The 25,225-nt window shown below is 44.8% G+C and overlaps 1 pseudogene; it reads left to right on the top strand.

Annotated features, from left to right (window-relative positions):
* Positions 1-212: 212 nt before the first annotated feature.
* LOC109251631 (procathepsin L-like) lies at positions 213-22,790 on the top strand (annotated as a pseudogene).
* Positions 22,791-25,225: the final 2,435 nt, after the last annotated feature.

Raw genomic sequence — 25,225 nt, forward strand, 5'->3', positions numbered from 1 at the left:
CCCACATCCTCAACCTTCCTCCCCAGCCCTGTGCAAACACGTCAGAGTTTATATTCAATATTTTTTCTCCACCGTGGTGGCTCTAACATCTCAGAAGAAAAGAGGATGGTTTTTTAGATGGTTTGGTTTAATCAGAAACTCATGTGTTTTTCTTTCTTAGGTTTTGAGATAAGCTTCCTTCTCCTCTCTTCCTTGTTGCCCTTTTCTTGGGAATAGCTTCAGCTGCTCCACAACTCAATCAGAGCTCTGATGCACATTGATCCCAGTGGAAGGCAACACATGGGAAGCTATATGGAGTAACATCTAACCTGTCAGAGGGACCCCTGCAGAGAACGTTCCATGTTGGTAGGAGTTCAGAGCAGAGAGTAGCTTCGTGAACCCACTCTTACCAAGGCAATAAGCAGGGCACCATGGCTGTGCACAATGTGGGCATATGTCCTGCTCTGTGGTTGCTGGGGAACAGATCCTGGAAGCATCAGGCCATCTTTGGCTATGTTTTCTCCTCCTCTGTGAGCACATCCACTTGGAGCAGGTGAGTTGGTTTTAAATAGAAATAAAGATCATAGGGAAGGATTTAAGGTGGCAGAACAGCATGGACACTGAATTGTCTTATCACTGAAATGTAGCTACATCACCACCAAACCATTTTGAGCACCTAGGAAATTGATCTGAGGATTAGTGCAACAATCTGCATAACTTGAGCTACAGAACTCAGCAGGTCCATAGTGTGGAGAAGTCAAGTGGGGGAGAGGAAAGCCCTGGAGGGAAGGGAGCCACTTTCATGGAGAGAGAACAGAGAGAGAAAGAGAAATAAGGAGAGTGTTGCACATCGGGATCATGCACTAAAAGCACTCTCCCTGAAAGTAGCTGGAGAGAAAGAAAGAGAAAGTGAAAATACTCGCAGGAGACTGAACAAGAAATCTGTTCCCCAAAATCATTTACAGGGAGAAAGAAGACGGTTTCAATACCACCAGGATGCTATAAAGAGTGGAGAGCAGAGTGAAATTTCAGAGTTCAGTTCCTGGCTGTGCTCTGGAAGCAGGGCAAATCCCTAGGAACAGGCAGTGGGGTCTGACTGATCTGTGTGCCACATGGGAAGAAGAGGTTCCCCTGCTTGGAGTGCATTTGGTAGAGGCCAAAGGTCCCAGTGGACCACAGAGGGTAGCCAAGTTTGTGGTTATTGGGATAAAGATGCCAGACTGCAGTAAATCTGGCTCCTGCTGTGTGTTGTGGTTTGTCATAATCTCTGAACCTCTGTCACTGCATGACTGCACAGACATTTTCTGGGGCAAGGCAGCACCTGGCCCTTGCTCAGCGAGACCCTCCCCCAGAGATTTGGCATGGATACAAACCACAGTGTTCTCTGAATTAGGGGATTTTGAAACACAGCCCCAACTGAGATAAAACTCTAGAGGGAGGTGCCGCCTGGACGTCAGACAGCTTGGACATGGACAAGATAGATACAGGGAGTGGACAAAGACCTGAGACAAAGGAGGGATGCTTAATCGCGGGTGGGTGAAAACACAAAATTCCTGTGCCAGAGACTAGGGAACTAGGTGAAGCTGTCTCACACATGCGCATGCACACACTCACACTGATCCATCCCAGTAAGCTAAGCAGCACCACCTAGTGAAGAAAGGAGCTGTTAAACCAAGTCCTGCCTAACTGACCCCTCCAAGCACACCCTCCAGAAGATCAGCACAAGTCACTCCACCTGGTTAGATTATGGGCTGTTGGGGTACCTGGGTGGCTCAGTTGGTTAAGCGTCCAACTTCGGCTCAGGTCATGATCTCATAGTCTGTGTGTTCAAGCCCTGTGTCAGTATCTGTGCTGACAGCTCAGAGCCTGGAGCCTGCTTCAGATTCTGTGTCTCCCTCTCTCTCTCTACCCCTCCCGCACTCACACTTTGTGTGTGTGTGTGTCTCTCTCTCAAAAATAAATAAACATTAAAAAAATTTTAAAAAGATTATGGATTGTAGAATGCTTCATAGTTTCAGTTCTAGGAGAAACTGGATGTAACTTCATTCAGGTGTCATTCTTTCTTGCTGGTTCCCTTACTTGTTCGTTTTATGTACCTCTGTTTTTGCTTAAGTTGTTTTCTTTTCTCTCTTTTTTGGATATACAAAGAAATTTTTTTTCTCTTTTTACTTTATCTTTTATTTTTAAAATTTTTTCTCATTTTCTTTATTATACTTTTTTTAACTTTTAAATGTTTTCTTACCTTTTTTTCTTTCCTTTCCCTTTTTTCTCTATTCTCTCATGCTTCTTTCAACAATCTGACTGAAAGATAGCTAGGACCTAGCTTTCTTTATTTGTTTTTTTGCTTTGTTTTTAATTTTTAATTTTTTTTTTACTTTATTAATTCCTTTTATCCCTTCAAAATGATGAAATGAAAGAATTCATCCCAAAAGAAAGAACAGGAAGAAATGACAGTCAGGGACTCATCAACAAGATTTCTGAACTAGAATTGAGAACCATAATAATAAGAATACTACCTGGGGTTGAAAAAGGTATAGAAGATATGAGGGAATCCATTTTGTAGAGATAAAATAAATAAAATATAAAAATACTATAACAGATACCATCTCAAATGGGTGCAACAATGGAAATAATTGACAAAGCAGAGCAGTGAATCAGGGATAGAAAAGATAAAATTATGGAGGGGCACCTGGGTGGCTCAGTCAGTTAAGCGTCCAACTTCAGCTCAGATCGTGATCTCACAGTCTGTGAGTTCAAGCCCTGTGTCGACCTCTGTGCTGACAGCTCAGAGCCTGGAGCCTGCTTCAGATTCTGTGTCTCCCTCTCTCTCTGCTCCTCCTCTGCTCATGCTCTGTCTCTCTCTGTCTCAAAAATAAATAAAAACATTTAAAAAAATGTTTAAAAAAAGATAAAATTATGGCGAATGGTGAAGGAGAAAATAAGAGGAAAACAAAGGCAAAAGATCATGATACAAGATTAGAGAACTCAGTGACTTATTAAAAAGGAATAACATCCAAATCATAGGAATCCCAGAAGATGAAGAAAGAGAAAAAGGGGAAGAATGTATATGTGAGAAAATTATAGTGGAAAACTTTCCTAATCTGGGGAAGGACACAAACATCAAAATCCAGGAAGCACAGAGATCTCTCATTAGATTCAACAAAACCCACCATCATTAAGACATACCATAGTCAAATTCACAAAATAGACAAGGAAAGAATTACGAAAGCAGCAAGGGGAAAAAAGTCCTTAACATATAAGGGAAGACATATCAGGTACACAGCAGACTTATCCACAGAAACTTGGCAGGCAAGAAAGGAGTGGCAAGATATATTACACGTGATGAATCAGAAAAATATGCAGCCAAGAATTCTTTAACCAGCAAGGCTCTCATTCAAAACAGAAGGAGAGATAAAGAGTCTCCCAAACAAAAACTAAAAGAATTTGTGACCACTAAACCAGCCCTGCAAGAAATTTCAAGGAGGACTCTCAGTGGAGAAAGATAAAACAAAACATCAAAGACCAAAAGCAACAAAGACTAGAAAAGACCAGAGAACATTACCAGAAACACCATCTCTACAGGCAATATAGTGGAACTAAATTCATATCTTTCAATACTCACTCTAAATGTAAATGTACTAAATGCTTCAATCAAAAGACATAAAGCATCAGAATGGATAAGAAAACAAGACCCATCGATAGGTTGAGTCCAAGACACTCATTTTAGACCTGAAGAAACTATAAGATTGAAAATAAGAGGATGGAGAGCCATCTATCATGCTAATGGTTGTCAAAAGAAAGCTGGAGCAGCCATACTTATATAAGACAAACTAGATTTTAAAATAAAGACTGTGACAAGAGATAAAGAAGGGCATTATATTATATTTAAGGGGTCTATCCACCAAGAAGATCTAACAATTGTAAATATTTACGCACCCAACATGAAAGCACCCAATATATAAATCAATTAATCACAAACATAAAGCAACTCATTGATAATAATACCATAATAGTTGGGGACTTCCACACCCCAATTATAGCAATAGACAGATCATGTAAGCAGAAAATTAACAAGGAAACAATGACTTTGAATGACACACTAGGCCAGATAGACTTAACAGTTTCATTCAGAATGTTTCATTCTAAAGCAGCAGAATACACATTCTTCTCGACTTCTCATGGAACATTCTCCAGAATAGATCACATACTGCCTCAGAAATCAGCCCTCAACAAGCACAAAAAGATTGATATCATGACTTGCATATTTTCAGATCTCAATGCTATGAAACTCAAGATCAACCACAAGAAACAATTTGGAAAGACCAGGAATACTTGGAGATCAAAGAATACCTTACTAAAGAATGAATGGGTTAACCAAGAAATTAAAGAGGAAATTTAAAAGTATATGGAAACCAATGAAAATGAAAACATGACACCTCAAAACCTCTGAAATGCAGCAAAGTCAGTCATAAGAAGGAAGTATATAGCAATCCAGGCCTTCCTAAAGAAGGAAGAAAGGTCTCAGATATACAACTTAACCTTACACCTAAAACAGCTTGAAAAAGAACAGAAAATAAAGCCCAAAACCAGGAGAAGAAGGGAAATTAATGAAGATTAGAGTAGAAAGCCATGATATAAAAAAACAAAACAAAACAAAACAGTAGAACAGATCAATGAAACTAGGAGCTGGTTCTTTGAAAGAATTAACAAAACTGTAAACCTGTAGCCAGATTGATCAAAAAGAAAAAGAGAAGGGCCCAAATAAATAAAATCATGAATCAAAGAGGAGAGATCACAACCAACACTGCAGAAATACAAACAATAATAAGAGAATCTTATGAGCAATTATATGCCAACAAATTGGGCAAACTGGAAGAAATGGACAACTTCCTAGAAACATATAAACTACCAAACTAAAACAGGAAGAAATAGAAAATTTGAACAGATCCACAACCAATAAAGAAACTGAGTCAGTAATCAAAAATCTCCCAACAAATAAGAGTCCAGGGAAGGATGGCTTTCCAGGGGAATACTACCAAACATTTAAAAAGAGTCAACACCTATTCTTTTGAAGCTGCTCCAAAAAATAGAAATAGAAAGAAAACTTCCAAACTTGTTCTAGGAGGCCAAAGGTACCTTGATTCCAAAACCAGACAAAGACCCCACTGGAAAGAAGAACTACAGACCAATTTCCCTGATGAACATGGTTGCAAAAATTCTCAACAAGATACTAGCAAACCAGTTCCAACAATACATTAAAAGATTTATTCACCACAATCAAGTGGGATTTATTCCTGGGATGCAGGGCTGGTTCAGTATCTGCAAATCAATCAATGTAACATACCACATTAATGAAAGAAAGGATAAGAACCACCTGATCCTCTCATTGATGCAGAGAAAACACTTGACAAAACACAGCATTGTTTCTTGATAAACCCTCAAGAAAGTAAGGATAGAAGGAACATAGGTCAATATCTTAAAGGCCATATACAAAAGACTCACAGCTAATATCATCCTCAATTTGGAAAAACTGAGAGCTTTTTCCCTTAATGGTCAAGAACACGACAGGGATATTCACTCTCACCACTGTTCTTCAACAGAGTGTTGGAAGTCCTAGCCTCAGACAACAAGAAGAAATAAAAGGCATCCAAATTGGCAAGGGGGAAGTTGAACGCTCACTCTTTGCAGAAGACATGATACTCTACATGGAAAACCCAAAAGACTCCACCAAGAAACTGCTGGAGCTGATACATGAATTCAGCAAAGTCACTAGATATAAAATCAATGTACAGAAATTGGTTGCATTTCTATACACCAATAATAAAGAAACAGAACGAGAAATCAAGGAATTGATACCATTTACAATTGTACTGAAACCCATAAAATATCTTCTGAGGGGAATTCTTCCGTTTGGTCATTTTGGTTAGTCCCTGGAGTGGTGAGGACCTGCAGGGCACTTCCCCTGTGCTGTGGTGTATAACTGGAGTTGGTGGGAGGGGCCGCAGTCAGACCTGATGTCTGCCCCCAGCCCACCGCTGGGGCCACAGTCAGACTGGTGTGTGCCTTCTCTTCCCCTCTCCTAGGGGCGGGATTCACTGTGGGGTGGCGTGGCCCGTCTGGGCTACTTGCACACTGCCAGGCTTGTGTTGCTGGGGATCTGGCGTATTAGCTGGGGTGGGTAGGCAAGGTGCACGGGGGCTGGAGGGGCAGGCTTAGCTCACTTCTCCTTAGGTGATCCACTTCAGGAGGGGCCCTGTGGCAGCGGGAGGGAGTCAGATCTGCTGCCGGAGGTTTGGCTCCGCAGAAGCACAGAGTTGGGTGTTTGCGAGGAGCGAGCAAGTTCCCTGGCAGGAACTGGTTCCCTTTGGGATTTTGGCTGGGGGATGGGCGGGGGAGATGGCGCTGGCGAGCGCCTTTGTTCCCCGCCAAGCTGAGCTCTGCCGTCTGGGGGCTCAGCAGCTCTCCCTCCCTTTGTCCTCCAGCCTTCCCGCTTTCTGAGCAGAGCTTTTAACTTATGACCTCCCAGACGCTAAGTCGCGCTTGCTGTGGGAACACAGTCTGTCTGGCCCCTCCGCTTTTGCCAGCCAGACTCGGGGGCTCCGCTTGGCCGGCGAGCCGCCCCTCCGCCCCGGCTCCCTCCCGCCAGTCCGTGGAGCTTGCACCGCCTCGCCGCCCTTCCTACCCTCTTCCGTGGGCCTCTCATCTGCGCTTGGCTCCGGAGACTCCGTTCTGCTAATCCTCTGGCGGTTTTCTGGGTTCTTTAGGCAGGTGTGGGTGGAATCTAAGTGATCAGCAGGACGCGCAGTGAGCCCAGCGTCCTCCTACGCCGCCATCTTCCAGACTCCCTCAGAAACCCATAAAATATCTAGGAATAAACCTAACCAAAGAGGTAAAAAATCTATACAATGAAAACCATACAAAGCTTATGAAAGAAATTAAAGAAGACACAAACTAATGGAAAAGCATTCCATGCTTGTGGATTGGAAGAACAAATATTGTTAAAATGTCGCTACTGCCCAAAGCAATCTACATATTCAATGGGATCCCTATCAAAATAATGCCAGCATTCTTCACAGAGCTAGAATAAACAATTCCAAAATTTGTACAGAACCAGAAAAGACCCCTAATAGCCAAAGTAATGTTTAAAAAGAAAACCAAAGCCAGAGGCATCACAGTTCTGGACTTCAAGCTATAATACAAAACTGTGATCATCAAGACAGTAGTATGGTACCGGAACAAAAACAGACACATAGACCAGTGGAACAGAATAGACAACCAAGAAATTGACCCACAAACATGACCAACTAATCTGACAAAGCAGGAAAGAATATCCAATAAAATAAAGACAGACTCTTCAGCAAATGGTGTTGGGAAAAGTGGACAGCGAAATGCAGAAGAATGCACCTGGACCACTTTCTTACATGCTACACAAAAATAAACTCAAAATGGATGAAAGATCTAAATGTAAGACAGGAAGCCATCAAAATCCTCGAGGAGAAAACAGGCAAAAACCTCTTGGACCTTGGCCACAGCAACTTCTTACTCAACATGTCTCTGAAGGCAAGGAAAATAAAAACAAAAATGAACTATTGAGACCTCATCAAGATAAAAAGCTTCTGCACCGCATAGGAAACAACCAATAAAACTAAAAGGTAACTGACAGATATTTGCAAATGACATATCAGATAAAGGGTTAGTATGCAAAATCTATAAAGAATTTATCAAGCTCAACACTCAAAAAACAACTAATCCAGTGAAGAAATGGGCAAAACACATGAATAGACACTTCTTCAAAGAAGACATCCAGATGGCTAACAGACACATGAAAAAAATGCTCAACATCACTCATCATCAGGGAAATATATATCAAAACCCCAATGAGATACCATCTCACACCAGTCAGAAATGCTAAAACTAACAACTCAGGCAACAACAGATGTTGGTGAAGAGACAGAGAAAGAGGAACACTTTTGCACTGCTGGTAGGAATGCAAAGTGGTGCAGCCACTCTGGAAAACAGTATGGAGGTTCCTTAAAAAATTAAAAATAGAACTACCCTACCATCCAGCAATTGCACTACTAGGCATTTACCCAAATGATACAGGAGTGCTGATTTGAAAGGGCACATGCACCCCAATGTTTATAGCAGCACTATTGACAACAGCCAAAGCATGGAAAGAGCCCAAAAGTCCATCGACAGGTGAATGGATAAAGAATAAGTGGTATATATCTATATCTATATCTATATCTATATCTATATCTATATCTATATATATATGTGTGTGTGTGTGTGTGTGTGTGTGTGTGTACACACACACACACACACACACACACTGGAATATTACTTGGGGATCAAAAAAATGAAATCTTGCCATTTGCAACAACATGGATGGAACTGGAGTGAATTACACCAAGCAAAATAAGTCGGTCAGAGAAAGACAAATATCATATGATTTCACTTATATGTGTAATTTAATAAACAAAAACAGATGAACATAGGGGAAGGGAAGCAAAAATAAGATAAAAACTGAGAGGGGAGACAAACCATAAGAGCCTCTTAAATACAGGGAACAAACTGAGGGTTGTTGGTGGGGTGTTAAGGGTGGGGATGGGCGAAATGGGTTCAGGGCATTAAGGATGGCACTTGTTGGGATGAGCACTGAGTGTTATATGTAAGTGATGAATCACTAAATTGTATTCCTGAAATCATTATTACACTGCAGGTTAACTAACTTGGAATTATATAAAAGATAATTAAAATATAAAATAAAATTAGATCTTTAGCACACACACACAAGAAGAAATAAAGATGATAGGGTTATTTGTTTTTCTGCAGGATGAAAAAGGGTGGAGAGGAGTGAGTGAGAGGAATATAAAAATGATTGAACAGCACAATCAGGAATGTGACCAAGGGAAACATAGCTTCATGATGACAATGAGTGACATTGGTGACATGGTGAGTGTGGCATGAATTGCTGACCATTTGTGCTTCATCTCCCTGGTACTATACCAAAAAAAATCTCCTGCTTGTTAACATTCTATTTCCTTTTTCTTGAAGACCAATGAAGAATTCAAGCATGTGACGAATGGCCCTCAAATCCAGAAGCACAAGAAGGGGAAAGTATTCTGAGCATCTCTCTTTGCTGAGATCCCTTCATCTGTGGACTGGAGAGAGAAAGGCTATGTAACTCCCGTGAAGGATCAGGTGTGACAATATTTAGCAGGTTCCTCTCAAGAATAAAGGCAAAAGGAATCAGTGTCCTTGCTATGGTAGACTGAGAAACAATGTGCAGTTCGCTATGTTGGTTTTTTTTTTTTTAATTTTTTTTCAACGTTTTTTATTTATTTTTGGGACAGAGAGAGACAGAGCATTAATGGGGGAGGGTCAGAGAGAGAGGGAGACACAGAATCGGAAACAGGCTCCAGGCTCCGAGCCATCAGCCCAGAGCCTGACGCGGGGCTCGAACTCACGGACCGCGAGATCATCGCGGGGCTCGAACTCACGGACCACGAGATCGTGACCTGGCTGAAGTCGGACGCTTAACCGACTGCGCCACCCAGGCGCCCCGCAGTTCGCTATGTTTTAACAGAGTTTCAGATGTGTGGGATGCTCTCAAATCTTACTATTTATTTTGTTGACTGAGAGCTTTATAATTAGGTTTGTGGCTTATGTTGGATTTTTAGTGCAACTGGTGCCCTTGAAGGACAGATGTTCCGGAAAACTGGCAAACTTGTTTCTCTGAGTGAGAAGAACCTGGTGGACTGCTCTCTGTCTAAAGGCAATGGAGGCTTCAGTGGTGGCCTAGTGGCTTGTGTCTTCCAGTGTGTTAAGGAGAATGGAGTCCTGGGCTCAGACAGGTCCTATCCTTATCCTGCACAGGTAAACAGAGCTCCTGATCTTCCTATCAAAGTTGAACATTTTAAGGAAGCAGAGATATCATATTTAATATTCTCATTTTAGATTGTAGTCTTAGTATCTGCAAACTTTCAGAACTGTCATTAAAATTTGTTAGCCTTGCACAGTTCTCTGCTCATATCATTACCATATTACTGTTCCTACATCTCTGCTATGTGGTGATATACATGCTGTCTTATATATAGTACAGATTTCTCCAGAATGAAAAATTTCTCAGGGCAGGTAGACCATGAATTTCTTATTTAAATAGACACCTTCTACTGTTCATTTCAAAACAACCAATAGCATATCAGGTCCTGGGATTCTTAATACCCAACTTGAATTGAAAACCATTCAGCTACAAACTGTCTTGCACTCATTTTCTCCTGGAGGTGGATCATAGTGATCAGGTCTCTTTCCCTTTCCCTTTGAAAGGATGAATCCTGCCTTTCACACAATCCAGAATATTCAGCTGCTGATGAGACTGTCTCCTGGGAGTCTATGGGCTGGGAGATTATGATCACAGAGGCAAGTGTGGGGCCCATCTCTGTTGCTATCGATGCAACTTTACATTCTTTCTAGTTCTAGAAAAAAGGTAAACATTTATCTATGTAGAAATGTGGGCAGAGAAGTGGGAAAACCACCATGATATATGACAAGATTGACTCTTTGGTATGTAGAATTTAATGTAGAATTTTTCTGGGTTTGGATTTAACACAATTGTTCATTCTACATGTAATATTTGTGCCTGATGTATCCATTGACATGACTGGATCTATATTCCCCATATTTTCAGCACTTCATAAGTATACTTAAAGATGACATAATTCTATCAGTATACCTTACCTTACTTTCCATTTTACAAATTATTACATATTTCAAATTTTCTGAATGATTTTACTACAAAAAATTGGAACAAAGCCCTTGGCTCAGGTAATTTTGTGTTCTGTGCTCTTCCTTAGGCTGACATCCTCAAAGTAGAATGAAAAGATTTTCACAAATGGTTTTTTATGCCTCTTGTCTAGTTGTTTATTTTTAAATTTGTTAAATTAATTTATTTATTTTGAGAGAGAGACAGCACAAGTGTGGGAGGAACAGAGATAGAGGGAGCGAGAAAGAGAATCCAAGCAGGCTCCACACTGTCAGTGCAGAGGCTGATGTGGGGCTCGAACTCACGAACCATGACATCATAACTTGAGCTGAAATCAAGAGTCAGAGGGCTTAACCAACTGAGCCATCCAGATGTATCTATTTTTTTTAACTTTTTAAAAATGTTTATTCATTTATTTTTGAGAGAAAGAGAGAGAGAGAGATCATGAGCATGTGAGAGGCAGAGAAAGAGAGGGAGAGAGAGAATCCTAAGCAGGCTCCACGTTGTTAGTACAGAGCCTGATGTGGGACTGTATCTCATGAACAGTGAGATCGTGATCTGAACAGAGACTAAGAGTCAGATGCTTAACCAACTGAGTCACCCAGGTGCCCTTATCCACTTGTTTAAAAACGAGAGTGCACCACTTTGTATTTATTCCAGTATTAGATGAGAACCTAAATTATTAGCATAGCTCAAAAAAGATGTCTTTTAAGTATTATCTGCCTTTGTGTCATTTTAACTAGTTTTGAAATGTTTCCCATACTATGGTTGATAGGTTGAGTTACTATCACGTGTATCTGGGGTGTTCTCAACCCAACATTGAATTTTCCTTTTCCAGGTATCTACTATGATCCAAAGAGCAGCAGTGAAAACCTGAATCACAGTGTTCTGGTGGTTGGCTATGACTTTGAAGGAGAACAATTGGATAACAAAAAATATTAGGTTGTCAAGAACAGGTATAAAATGCCAAAAATACTTCTCTTTGGAACTGAAAAGATTTCCCTTTATAAATCAGTGCTTGGATGCAGATCCTCAAACCCTTTGAGCACAATTCTGAAATCCCAGCAGTGTTTACCTCACTTAGGGGGAACACAGACATTTTCATCTCATGATAACATTAAGATACTGACTCAGGGTGCCTGGGTGGCTCAGTCTGTTAAGCATTCAACTTTAGCTCGGAACAGAATCTCACAGTTTGTGAGTCTGAGCCCTTCTTTGGGCTCTGTGCGGACAGCACAGAGCCTGGAGCCTGCTTCGGATTCTGTGTCTCCCTCTCTCTCTGTCCCTTCCCTGTTTGTGCTCTGTCTCTCTCAAAACTTAATAGACATTAAAAAAAATTATAAAAAAGGATACTGTCTCAGTCTTTCTAGGGTATTGATATAATTATGATACCATTATATTTCTAAATTGGAAATGGAAATTTTTTTCTTATTTTGGAAACACATCTGGCCCCAAGAGTTTCCTTTTCCTGCTTATGTTGCAGTCCATTAAAGGTTTTGGGATAGAATTCTGTGCAGGGTTAAAACCCAACCATGAACAAGAATGGCCTCTCCTGATTCTTCCTAAATCTGTGTTGGCATGTGGTGCACTGCTCAGTATCAGGTACTAATGTTCATGAAGATAAATGTGTTTGATTGTTTGAGTAAAATGTCAAACCCTGTGTTCTTTCAGCTGGGGTACATCATCCGCTACATACTGATGGTCAAGGACCGGGACAACCCCTGTGGAACCAGGGTCTGCTTTCCTACAGTGTGAGATGATAGTGTAAGAAAAGGCTTGACTCGGGACAGAATTTGCTGAAGAGGATTTTATCTTAACAGTGACCAGACCTTACTGTGTGAGATAAAATACTTGAACGGTTGAAGATCCAAGTTGTGAATTGATTTTGTGACAGTTTATGCCAGTAATGTTCCCAACTCTCTCATTATTGCTGTAAATAGCTTTGTATGAACTTATCAAATAACTTGTAAAATTCATCTTTTATTTTTATTTACTTATTTTGAAAGATTTATTTATTTTAGAGAGAGTGTGTATGTGCAAGGGGATGGGCAGAGGGAGAGGGAGAGGAAAGAATCCTCAAGCAGGCTCCCTGATGAGTGTGAAACCCAATGGACATTGGGCTTGATCCCAGGACCCTGAGATCATGACCTAAGCCAAAATGAAGAGCTGGACGCTCAACCATCTGGGACATGCAGGTGCCCCAAAACTGCATATTTTAAAATGATGTATGAAGTTTTTCCTTTTAAAATAAAGACATTTCAAAGTGGAAGTAGGGTAAGTTTTTAATTAATTAAATTTTCATAGAGTTAAAAATGCTATTGGTGTCTAGGAATGTAATGGAATGTGCCAGTGGCCCACTAGGAGAATGCTGGATGGTGTCTGGTTCTTGTAGTGTAAATAGGCACATGTCATGGCAGCTGCCCTTTGGCTGTGTCCATCCCAACACTTCAATAGAGCAAAATATGAACAATGATCTGTAAGGACAAAGGTACATTCTTTCAATGAGGAAAAACTTGACATGTTAGAAAAGTGAACATACATACATTGAATTTCCAAGGTAGAATAGTGCCTTAAAGATCATGGTCATTTGACCCAAATGGTTACAACCCACCCAAGTACAGGACAGATGTCACGGTCAGTTTCAGGTGCATCTTCCCCAAATGCCAGAGAAGATCATGTAACCTCTTTGCGGGTGAGGAAGAACCGGACGCAGTGGGTTACAGGAATGTGTACCTTGGGTCCACAAGGGTTAAGGGTAAACCCCAGACACGAGGCCAGCTTCAAAAATAGAACTGGGCCTCAGAGGTGGCAGACAGGTGAGGACATCCAAAGTGATCATCTGAGGCCTCATTTACACCCAGCTACTCAAGCCCGGAATTGATTAAAAGAAGACATTCTGCCTACTGTTCGCAGGCTAAAGAAGCACATAGTTCCATTTTCTGTCTGCAGGTTGACTCATGTTCCCACTCAGAAAGCATGAGGAGAAGACGTAAGGTTGTAGTTAATAGACCCCGTAACCGGTCATGAGCACATGAGGTGGAAGACAGCAGGTCTCAGCCCACAAGACCTCCAGCACCTTGAGACAAGTCCCTTTGGACTGGGCCACTTGTCATGCCGGAAGGACCCTCCATGAGACTTCCCTCCTAGACACTTACATTTCCAACTGTTTAACCTAAAATGACAAATGTGGTGTGTGCAGGGAAATTCTGTGGGCTTCCTGACAGTGCTGTCAGGGGCAGTCACAGGAGAGGTGGGGACTCCCCAGCAGAATCCCTTCTGTCAGGGGGAAATTGTATTGGAACAACCAGAACTGATGCAGCACCTGCTGGGTCTCAGCCATCACCTGGTGGAAGGCACATCCCCAACCGCCAGGAGGAGCAGGTGCTGGGAGGGGGAGGAGGTGGCTCAGAACAGTAGGAGGAAGAGGTGTCTGATGAGAACCCAGAGGAGCCAGTCAGGGGGACAGGAGAAAAGAGGGGTGTCTGAGCAGAGGCTCGGGCTCAGAACCCCGGAGAAAAGAGACAGTGTATCTAGAGAACATGGAAAGAGAGTGAGGTGAGGGTGCGGGGGGATGAGGCTGGGTCCACACGAGGGTTTTAGGACAGGGGGGCACCACTGGGGAAGCAATGGAGAGACTGGTTATCTGTTAATGTAAACACACTCTCGGAATCCTCGCAGCTCTGTGATTTTGTCAAAAATCGTCTCTCCCATTTCCCACCTGGGCTCAGGGGCATGGTTCTTCCTGGAAGTCTCTCCAAGAGCTGGAACCCCCTGTTGCTTGGGAATGGCTGGTGTCCACGCAGGCCCACTGGTGGGATGTCCTAGATGCAGGTGTGGGCGGGGCGTTCAGCCTGGGCTGGTGACCAGAGCGATTGCCCAGCCCTCCCCATTGCTTGGACTCCCACAGTTTGAAGGCGTCTCTGAGTTCAAGTCCCAACAACAGGTGTGCCAGGATGCTCACAAGGAGCTCCAGACTCCTATGGCCTGACCTTACTCCCTGGTGAGACTCTGCTCCTGCAGGTATTTGGAGCCTGTCACCAGGGATGGCCCAGGGACCCGGAGACAGGCTGAGACCCTACCTCATGATGGGGAGAGCCAAGGCCACTGAGCAGAGGGGCGTGTGGGATGAAGACAAGGCTGGGGCCGTCTTTGGAACATGCAGTCTGCCACAGTTGGTCTCTGAACATCCCTTAGGAAGGACTCCTTGTGATTTTCATCTTGCTTCACCATGCCAGGCTCGCTCAGCCTGCTGTCCACACTGTCCTGGGAGTTCAGACCAAGACTCTGAGAACATGTGCAGGTGCCGATGTGAGGGAAACCAGGAAGAGCTGGCTGATGTGTGAACTTCAGATATTAGAAGCTTGTGTACTTTTCAAAGTTATGTATATTTTTTAAACTTGTGAAAAGTTCCGAAGTGCATCTTCGGAGTTTTCAGAATGGTTGTGTTTTCTAAGTTTGTCTCCCTTTGGACTGAGCAGCTTTTCACCAGCACTGCCTTCAAGGTCATTTGAACGAGTGAGCTGGAGTCAGTGGAGGACAGCGCTGGAGTCAGTGGAGGACGGGGCACAGACATGCCCTCCCTCACCTGCCCAGGAGCAAGCCAGCCTTGCGTCAGAGAGGCTTCTGGAAGTTCTCTGGGGCTTCAGCAGTGTGCCATGGCTACCATGCCTCTAGGGTCTTCAGAGTGCAAGGACCAGAGGGGCTCAGGTGGAGGGGATCCCCTCAATCCTGCACACCGGACAGAAGTGCTGGCCAAAGTCAAGGTGCCAAGATCAACAGCACACAAAACAGAAAGGGCCACAAGTCAATTATTGCACAGTGTCCCCCGGCACCTGGTGGTACAATTATAGCCAGAATTAGGTTTCTGCCTTTCCCCTGTCACAGGAGAAAAGGACACCAGTGCCCTCAAAAGATTTGGTATGTTAGTAAGCTGTGTGTTACAAACTAGGGGGAGAATGTTCTATTCCACCTGGTGACATACTCCTAATGGATGGTGTTGCTCACAGCACATGGTGACTGCAGTTCAGATGCTTTCCCTGCAGGGGAGGGGGAACCAGGGACTGACTTAAAGGGAAGGGGAAAGGGCAGGCTTTGAAGGTTAAATTAGAGGGTTGGGAGGCAGATTTGCTCTGGGGTCAAGGGCTTATCTGCAATACTACATGGCAACAGGGAGAGATCCAGCCAGCGCCCCATTTCTTCCCGCCTGGTGGGCAGCTCTGGGATGAGTGACTGTGTCACAACAGAACATCTTCAGCCTCTGCGCTGACTTGGGTCACAATTCAGGGGAATTACTGGCAGGCTCCCCCAGCCCTTTCCCTCCCCTGCAGGGCTTTGTGTCTGAACCTATTGGAATTTGCGGCTAAGGGAGAAGCTAGAATAAGGACAGCGTCAAGTTCTACAGAGCACTGGGCAGGGGGAGGAGTTCACAGATGACAAGTACCTGCACAGATTATGTTAAATGTGAATGGAATGGCCTCCCTGTGACATACCAGAGACATCAAAGGGAATATCTGTAGTGGAATATAATGTGTTGCAGTGTATAAATGCTGGGGCCCAGGGCATGAGGGTTGTAGTGAAATTGGCAGGTATGGGGACCCGTGCACGGTCACTATGAAGTGCCTGCAGACACCCATGCATCCTGGAGTGCTGGGATGGCACGCGGACACTGCAACAGCATGCTGACCTGATTTTCATAAGGGCAGCGACAGAATAAGACATGGGTAACATCGCTGACCAGATTACCACCTCCAGGTGTAAAATAAGTAAGTCCCAGGATGTACTGTACAGGATGGGACCACAGTTCATTACACTCTATTGCATATTTGAAAGTTCCTAAGGGAGGAGCTCTTAAAAGTTCTTAACACAAAAAGCACAGACAAGGCAGGAGTTCTGAACCTGGAGCAAAATTTAAAATCTGCTCAGGGCCTTGCCTTTTTCTGTAACACACCTTCTGTTACCTGTGTTCAGGATAAGCACTGAGGACCCTTCCTCCAGTAGCTGTGACCCTCACAGAACCTCCACGCTGGAATCAAACTGCAATTGTTGGGCCCCTTGGGGTCTGGGAAAACCACCCTGGAGGGATCTGTCAAGTGTGGGCTGCTGAGAAGATTTCTCAGAAAACACTGGCCCAGACTCTCCTCTGCCAACTCCACCAGGTTCCCGCCCTCACCCTGTCATCCAAGCCAAGAGGTAGGTGCTTCATTCTTGGTTCCGGTCTCTCAACTCCGTGCTTGCTTTGTGCTGTCTCCTGTCACAGTCTAGGAGGAGTGCTGGCTTTGTTTTGGTTGCTTGGCTCGTGTCACCTGGGTCCCCATACCTTGGTGACCTTAGGTATGGTCAGCCTGGCTGTGGGTCCTGTGTCTACCCCCTTCCTGGCCTGCCCTTGCAGATGTCCCAGCAATAGTAAGGACAGGCCTCACCGAAATCAGTGTCAAATATCCAAAAGTGCAAATCACAAATGTCAAATTGTAGATGGTGTTGTTTTCTACTTGGGGAGCTACTTGGGGGGCTGGGAAGGGTTCAGCCCTTGAAGACACAACGAGTTTGGATGAGCATAGCTTCCAGATTGCACAGACCAACATTGGGCACAGGATGGTACCTCCTCTTAGGCTTTCTTCTTGGAATGCTAAGCACACCCAGTGACTGGAGAGCAGAGAGCAGTGCAGTTGGGTTCCTGTGGAATCCCGTTCCTGTGCATCTCAAAGTTGATTCTCTTGGAATGAATGCTTTGTAATGAGGTTTCAAGTTGGGATTGTCCACTCACACGGAGCCTCATTGTAGACAAGTTTTGCTACATTCCTCTACCTTCAGCAGACAGTTATGTGTGGATTCACACCCAAAACTGAGGGTTGCCTGTCCTTCCCCAGGGAGAGCCACCTGAGATGAGCATGTGGAAATTGTGTCATCTGGGATGTTGTTTCTGCTGAATCACACCGAGCAAGGGAATTACATCTGGGAAAATAAGAATATAGCCTATCATTGATTTTCCATAACAGTTTCAATTTTGTACCTCAAATTCACTTGTGTACATGATATCACATAGTGTCATATCTGTAGCCACATCAAAAACAATGGTATTATACATGGTGTTTCTATGTGACCCCTCTCTCCATGAGGAAGGACATCTGGGTTGAATTTGTCGGGAACGGGGGACAGTTTACTGAGGTTAACATGCCCTTTCAACTTATTTTTTGTGAACACAGGAGAAGAATTGGTACTTTGGGAAGAAATAATACCAAAGTGGATTGATGTCTACACTGTTGCTCATACATATTGCTACTACTTTCTGAGCACCAAGTGTGTGCACAGCACTGGACAAAATACAGTACATGTGATACCTCATAGATGTCCACATGAGAGCCTACAGGGTATCTCTCCACAATTTCACTGAGGGCTGGAGGGGCCAAGCGGGCTGACCTTGCAACACAGCTGGCAGTTCATGAAGCATCTGGTTCTTTTGCCAGTGCCTAGTGATGACTTCAGCATAAAGGCAATCTCATACACGCATTTTTCATTTTCTTCTGTAGTTTTGATTTGATTTATAAATGTAGGATGGGTTACACCCTCTCTGAGGGCAGCAGTTTTCCTGATTTAATGATTAGGCTCAGACTCTGAATATGGACCAGGCCAGTGTTTCTAGTTTTAGGTCAAGTTCCCTCACAATTCCTGCTGTTGCCCCTAGAGGGAGCCAACTCCTTGCTGTGGGGTTAAATTTACTCCAGTCCGAACCACAAGGGAGGCAGGATAGGATGAGAACTTGTGTGCCTGAGTGAGAGACAGAGAGAGACAGAGAGAGAGAGAGAGAGACCGAGAGAGACAGAGACAAGGAGATTGGTGACAGAGAGATAAGGATAGACAGAGAGAGAGACAGAGAGAGAGAGAGACAAAGAAATCTATTTAGATCTGTTACCTGGAAATTGCATAGGTCCTCATAGATAATGAAGATTATGCCCCAGAAGCCCAGGAGTTACCCTGAACCAGCCACACATCAAGTGACACATGGTTCCTGGGGAGGGAGAAGTGTTATTTGCTACTCACCACTCACCCCTCAGAAGTCGTGTCTCCATTCATCTTCCTTCTCACCGATTTTCCCTAACTTGAAGAATCTGCAAGTAGATTCTTGATTAAATGCAGCTCAGGGTGGAGGGATTATCTACAAGTGTCAACGTGTGCGGCAGCATCCTTCAGCCACTGCTTAAGGAGACTTGGGACTTGGGGCCCAGTGACAGAAGATTCTGTCAGGAGGATGTGCCCTTTGGACCCAGGAGCCACCCGAGCTGCAATCAGCACAGCGATGCAGCGGGTCTCCCGGGGAGGCTGCTGACCTGGTCCAGGTGCCACACACGTGTCATCTCACCGGATTCTCTGGACTTGGTGAGCTTGTGTGATAAACCCCCTTCGGGGAGAAGTAACCCGGGGCTCAGAGACATAATGTGCCTGTGACAAAGGCAGAGGCTGAAACCCAGGGTCTGGCAGTGCTGTGTACATGGGTGAGGGAGGGAGGAGGAAAACTGGATTTGCTTCCAACATTCACACTTGAAGAGATGTCACTGGACAAGTTGGGTATTTGGGCTTCTTGCAGAGGGCTGCTGCCCTCTGTCCCCAGAGAGGAGCACAAGGAAAGGTCTTCTGCCCAGCTTGCAAAGGGGCTTCTCCATCAGGCCACTAGGGGCCAGCAGTTAGCAAAAATTAATGTTTTCCCTCTGTAATTTTAATGTCTCCACATGAAATCATTATTGTTGTAATACTGTGTACAAGTCTGTCGTAATCTTTTATCCTTCCGACAAAAAATTCCTGCAGGAGGTGCCAGAATGCCTTTCATTTGGTAAATCTGGTCTGCTCCTAGGAAGCCGGAGGCCGTGGTGCCACTGAGACAGTCCATCCCTGACGGTGCTTGTCTAGGACACAGGTTTGACAGCACAGGGAGTGGACAGACCCCTTCTCGGGAAACCCGAGAGCCACTTGGACTAAGAGTCTGCAGAGAAGCGCACTGCGACGGGGCCCATGTTGCCAGTGAGGGTTGCATCATTTCTTCTTTACATTTCTATTGGCCAGGTGTCCTACTTGTATAATCAGAGAGACCTATTCACTTAAGAGTAACTGTTCCTGCTTTTCTCCTTCCTGCCTTGAATTTTCCCATTGAGCTTGTCCTCAGTCTGAAATCTTTGCTCTTATGCAAGGGCTCACTTTGTGTTTGGCTCACCGACTGTGAAAGCCAGGCAGCCCGGGGGAAATGGTCAATTCTTCAGGACTTTGCAATGTGTGTTACTATTCCCTGCAAACCTAAGGTGCTACCTACAGCTGTATCTCAGCTCCCCGGGTCCCTCCCCCAGTGCACTTATGGGGAACCGCCTCTCACCGCCCAAGTCCCAGCCCTGAGGCAGACAGACTAGCTCTGCCCTCAGGGCAATGGAGGAGAGACAGGCAGGCGCGCTAGTAATGGGGCCGTGGGTCCATGGGCACCACTCCTGGGCCTCCAGGCTCTAGGTGCAGACACAAGGGACCCAAATCGTGTTTCCAGCTAACCTCACAGGTCTCACCATAAATGTCCATGCGATATTTCAAAATTGACCCATTATTTCCATTTACTAACAGACGTGGACTTGAAAGTGGATCGTTAATATCCCTCCCATAACGGAAAAGCACTACTGCTGCCATTGATAGAAATATTGCGTGAACAGCCAACCACGGGGCTGACATCTGGTACGTGCAGTTGCTCAGTCCTGCTTTCTCAACAGGGGAGATTAGCCGGGATGGACTTCAGACCACAAACCGAGACCTGCCCCTAGAGCGACCGAAAGCCCTGGAGGGGATTCCATAAAGGAAGACCTTTCTCACTGGGACTCTCAGCGGCACTGAACACCACGGACAGCTCCTGTGGGCACTTATTGTTGCCTTTGACAAAAGACGGTCTCTCGGACCTGAGTGGTAGTGCTTGATCCACATCAGTCAGGATCCTGGTGGGGACATTAATGAAAGGCAGAGTCATGGGCAAAAGTCACAGGAAGACCCAAGAGACAGTGAAGCATCTGGAGGCTGGGACAGAAGGAAGCCATTACCTCCCCTGGGGCAGAAAGACACAGGGATAAATCCTTTCCTGGGGAAGCTGGAGCCCAGGGGTGAAGCTGCTCAAGAATTTAGAGTCACAGACACACAGCTGGAGTCAGAGAAGCAGCACTGAGTGATGGGGGAGGAAACACGTGAGCCTAATCTCCCCCCAGCCCGTGCAGTGCCCCCCATTAGCCGACCCTAAGTAGAAGCCCAATGACAGGCAAGCCTGGGAGAAGCCGTCCATGGGGTCCACCTTTCGGGGCGTCCCTTCCTTAGGAGAGTGGATGCTCTTTTCTCATGGCAACATTCTCCTGAATGGCGATGGCTCTCTCTCTTATTTCAAAGAGACCCTCACGTACAGGGATGTGGCACCACACTGCCCGAACCCAGAAGTCAGGGTTGTCTCTGTCTTTCTCTGTGTGCAGAGCTCCACAGAAGTTTCTCACTGGCCCAGTGTGGGTTCTGGAGCGGGCCTGCATAAACATCAAGGGGTGGGGAGATGGAGTTCCCTGGTGGCCTGGCCCCAGGGCCCCAGGGCCCAGGGGCAGTGCCGGGAAAGGAGCCATCCTCCCCACGGGGAGAGTTCTGTTAACAGGGAAGGGACCAGAAGAGCTCTGGACAAAGAAAAGCAATGGATGGCAAGAGTCTGTCTACTTTTCTCAGATGCAGGTGCCGGGACTGGCACGTGTTCATCAGAATGTGGGGCTGCCTAGGCTCCGGGAATGTTAAAGTAAAACAGCGAGGCGTATAACCCAAATCCGAAGGGCTTAAGGACCACTGCGCTCACTGCCCCATCCTGGGAAAGGCCTCGGGGGACAGGCCAGGGGGCCTTTCAGGGTGTTCTGTTCCTGAAATCAGGTGAGGTGGGAACTGTCTGGTGAAGTCCCACCATGCGTGGCTGGCTCCACCCCCTGCAGGAGGAAGAAACCAGAACATGGCTCAGCCCCTGCAGCCAAATGAGACTCATCAACATCCAGAGTCCATGGGGCTGTCACTAAGCCTGGATGGCGTGACCCTGGGAGAGCCCCTCCAACACCAAGGGCAGGCCTGGCTGTACCTGAGCAAGCAGCCGCTAGATGGCAGGCAGGCTGCAAAACCTGAGGGAGGTTGGGAGACCTGAGGCTGAAAATGACTGCCTTTGTAAGGAGTAAAAGATTTCCAGGTTTGCAAGATGAGAAACGTTCTGGATATGACTGGTGCTGAGGGTGCACAGGACTGGCTGCCCCTGCACCCCGCAGGTAAATGTGCTAAAACGACTAATTTTGAGGTTTGTCTCTCTTACCACAATTTCTTAAATACAAAGTAAAAAAAAACCCATCAAGCTGAAAGTTAAAAATAACGAGGTAAGAGAAAACTTGCAGAGGAATATGCAAAGTTACCCAGTGTGTTTAGAGTATGCAGAGAAGCTGGGCTCCCAAAAAGGGCTGAGGTAGAAAACATGATCCAATGCACTTTGTAAGAATTTGAGATTTGTTACTTTAGGGAAACATCTAAAGTGGTATCAGAGGAGGAAGAATTAAAAATTTTGTTTGACTGTTTTCTATTTGTTTTTCCATTTTTTCCCCCAGTTTGAATCTATATGTGGGGTGGCATCATAGTCTTGTCCGGACTTTGGATTTTTGAGGACTTAATTGAGCCAAACTGTTTGTTAGGTGCACGGTTATCATACTCATTGTCTCCAGACCATGGCTGAGCAGGTATCGTGAGTGCCAGCCCCCAGCTCACAAGAGGTCACAGAGACAGATTCGCCCATGTGCCTGGTCACCCAGGGGGATCACCAGGCTCAAGTCAACAGTGCCTGAAAAGTTGGCCCTGGGGTGTTATTTTCAGGGATTGGAGCTATATTTTGGGTGACCACCTGAGAGTAAGATCAGACTTCATCTTTGCAGCCAAAGGCCCTGTGCTGCTGAGAAGTGGGGTCAACCCCCTCAAGCCTGGAACTCAGCAGCTTCCAGACACAGACCAGGACCGGGACGGGAGCGCAGGTCCCCACTGAACACCCTGGAGGAGGGAGGGCCATGGAGGAGAACCTGGAAGGGATTTTAAGGAGTGATCAGTGTCTTGTCATGGGCACTTCTGGAAATTTGTGTGGCAGGAGCAGGAAATGACCCAGGGGACAGTTGCTAATCTTCCAGAACCCCAGTCTCAGATGCTTGCTGGTTGTGACTATTGCTCATAGGACCAAGTTGCTCCTAAAGAATGAAGAAGAGTGTAGGTGTAGGGAGGAGGGGAAGGAAAGAAGTTGCACAGGTTTCTACAGCAGAGGTTCCCCCGAGGTGGGACTGTGATGTGCCCTCCCTCTTGGGGCTGATGTTTGGTGAGGGGGTCTGGCCGGGTGCCTGAGGCTGTGACTCCACCCTGTGGGACTCCTGTCAGGGGCACAGAGAGGGTACTTAGGCAAGCTCTGAGGAGGATAATGTGCCTTGTCCCCTCTGAAATCATGGAATTTACAACAAAGAGACTTCGGAGGGTTTGATTAAGCCATTCTCTCTGTGACCTGAAACTAGGGTTTAAGATTTTAAACAGAATTTTACCTTCAATTATTACAATTCAGACTAATTGTCAGGCTGTCTGCCCACACTTGGGGGCCAGTTATTCTCCTGTGCTAAGTATTTACAGTATAATATAGTATATGAGCATGTGTGTGTTATGAGTGTACATGTATATTTGTCTACTGTGAAAGTGTGTATGCATACGTGTGCATGTGTGTGTGCATAAGTATATATATATGCATGTGAGCGTATATGTAACTGTATGTGTGCATATGTGTAAGTGCATATGTGTATATATATGTGTGTATATATGTGTGTGTGTGTGTGTTTACGTTATTGTGTGTGTATGTGTGTCTGTTTTCCATGAGGTAAAGGATTTTCTGGCCCTAAAAAGTTGATCTCCTGGGCAAGAGCCTTGAGACTCACTGATTCATCCATGAATGCCCGTTTGCCACATTCAAGGGGATGGAAAGAGCATCCTGAGAACTTTTCCTAGAAAAATATGAATTTATTAATGAACTGTTGACATACCTTGTAATACTTTTTTACAACATATAACAACTTTTATAATATCACATTTTAGCAGGAATGGAAAGAAAGTTCAATCTTCCCACTATCATGAGAGACAAAAATGTTGGTCAACATTATAGTTATTATTAGTTTAGAAAACCTTCAACTTCAAAACTCATTATGGGTGAAGTGTTAAGAATTTTTTTCAAATCTGGAAAACCTCTATCAAGTTAGATATTTTTTATTGAAAGGTAAACTTTAGAATCTTCAGACATGTGGAGTTTTCTCACTTGCTGATTCATTTGAATGCTCATTGAATTGCAACAATATTAGCCAGTCCGTGGAGGTCTGCCTCTTTAATCTGGTTTGAGGGGCTGAGATCATCTGCAGGCTCCGCTTGCTGGGGACACAACTTCACTAGTGCTCTGGGCTCTTCTCCCTGTGAGGCTCCCCTGCCACCCAGCGCAGGTCCCCACTTCTCCAGCTTCCTTATATCTCTGCTCCTGGGAGCCGGCTGTCCACTGGGGCCCTGCCTGGCCTCCCATTGGGAAAGGACTGGGGGACCGTATCAGTCAACAAGGGCTGTACATAGCAAGGAAGCCATGAAAGACCCTTCTGTGTAGAGAATACCCAGCCCCAGGGCCAACATGCAAAACTGGTTATCTTATAGAATGTTCTGATTTGTGGCCATATCTGATTGTTCCTCCTGGTGACATCTAACTTATGCACTATAAACTGGACAAATGTGGACTTCCAGCTGGATTAGCTTCCATTCATCGTTTTGACAAGATACTGTCCTTAAAATAAAAATAAGCTTTACTACCTCTGTTCCCAAAATGTGTAGTTTGAGACTGATTTAACATAGATGAGCTTCTCATTTGCTGACTCCAGAACCCGAGCAGCCCTACTGTGTGCCCCAGATTCCCACACTGTGTGAATTTCACGAAGAACATGGAGACTGACACTCTGTTACACAGAGTAAGACCCCTTAGAAACAGCAACAGCTTCCCAGCGCAATCACCAGTCATGGTAAAATAGTTTTAAAACATTGTATTGGCTATCAAGAGAAACAGAAAGAAAGAAAACAAGCGTTTAAAAGAAAGAAATCTGAAATCTGGGGAAGTCAGAGTCTCAAAGTTATGGACATTTTTTCAACTGAATAACTTAATCTTAGAAAAAATCGTCCCATGGTCCTATTTCTTCTCCATTTCACAAGACTAGTGACCACGTTTTGTTTTTGTTTTTGTTTTTGTTTTTGAGGTTTATTGTTGTTTTGCTTGTCTAGAACCATTTGTTCTGTGCTGTGCATAGAAATGCAGGGAAAGCCCCACAGGCCCTGCCCATGAAATATATTGTGGCCACGTGGATGCTGTCCCCTGACACTATAAAACTCATCCCGTTTTCCTCAGGAAGGGCCTCACTTTGGGAA

Source organism: Panthera pardus, unplaced genomic scaffold (assembly GCF_024362965.1).
Source record: "Panthera pardus isolate Hobbes unplaced genomic scaffold, ASM2436296v1 HiC_scaffold_20, whole genome shotgun sequence".
NCBI classification, from domain to species: domain Eukaryota; kingdom Metazoa; phylum Chordata; class Mammalia; order Carnivora; family Felidae; genus Panthera; species Panthera pardus.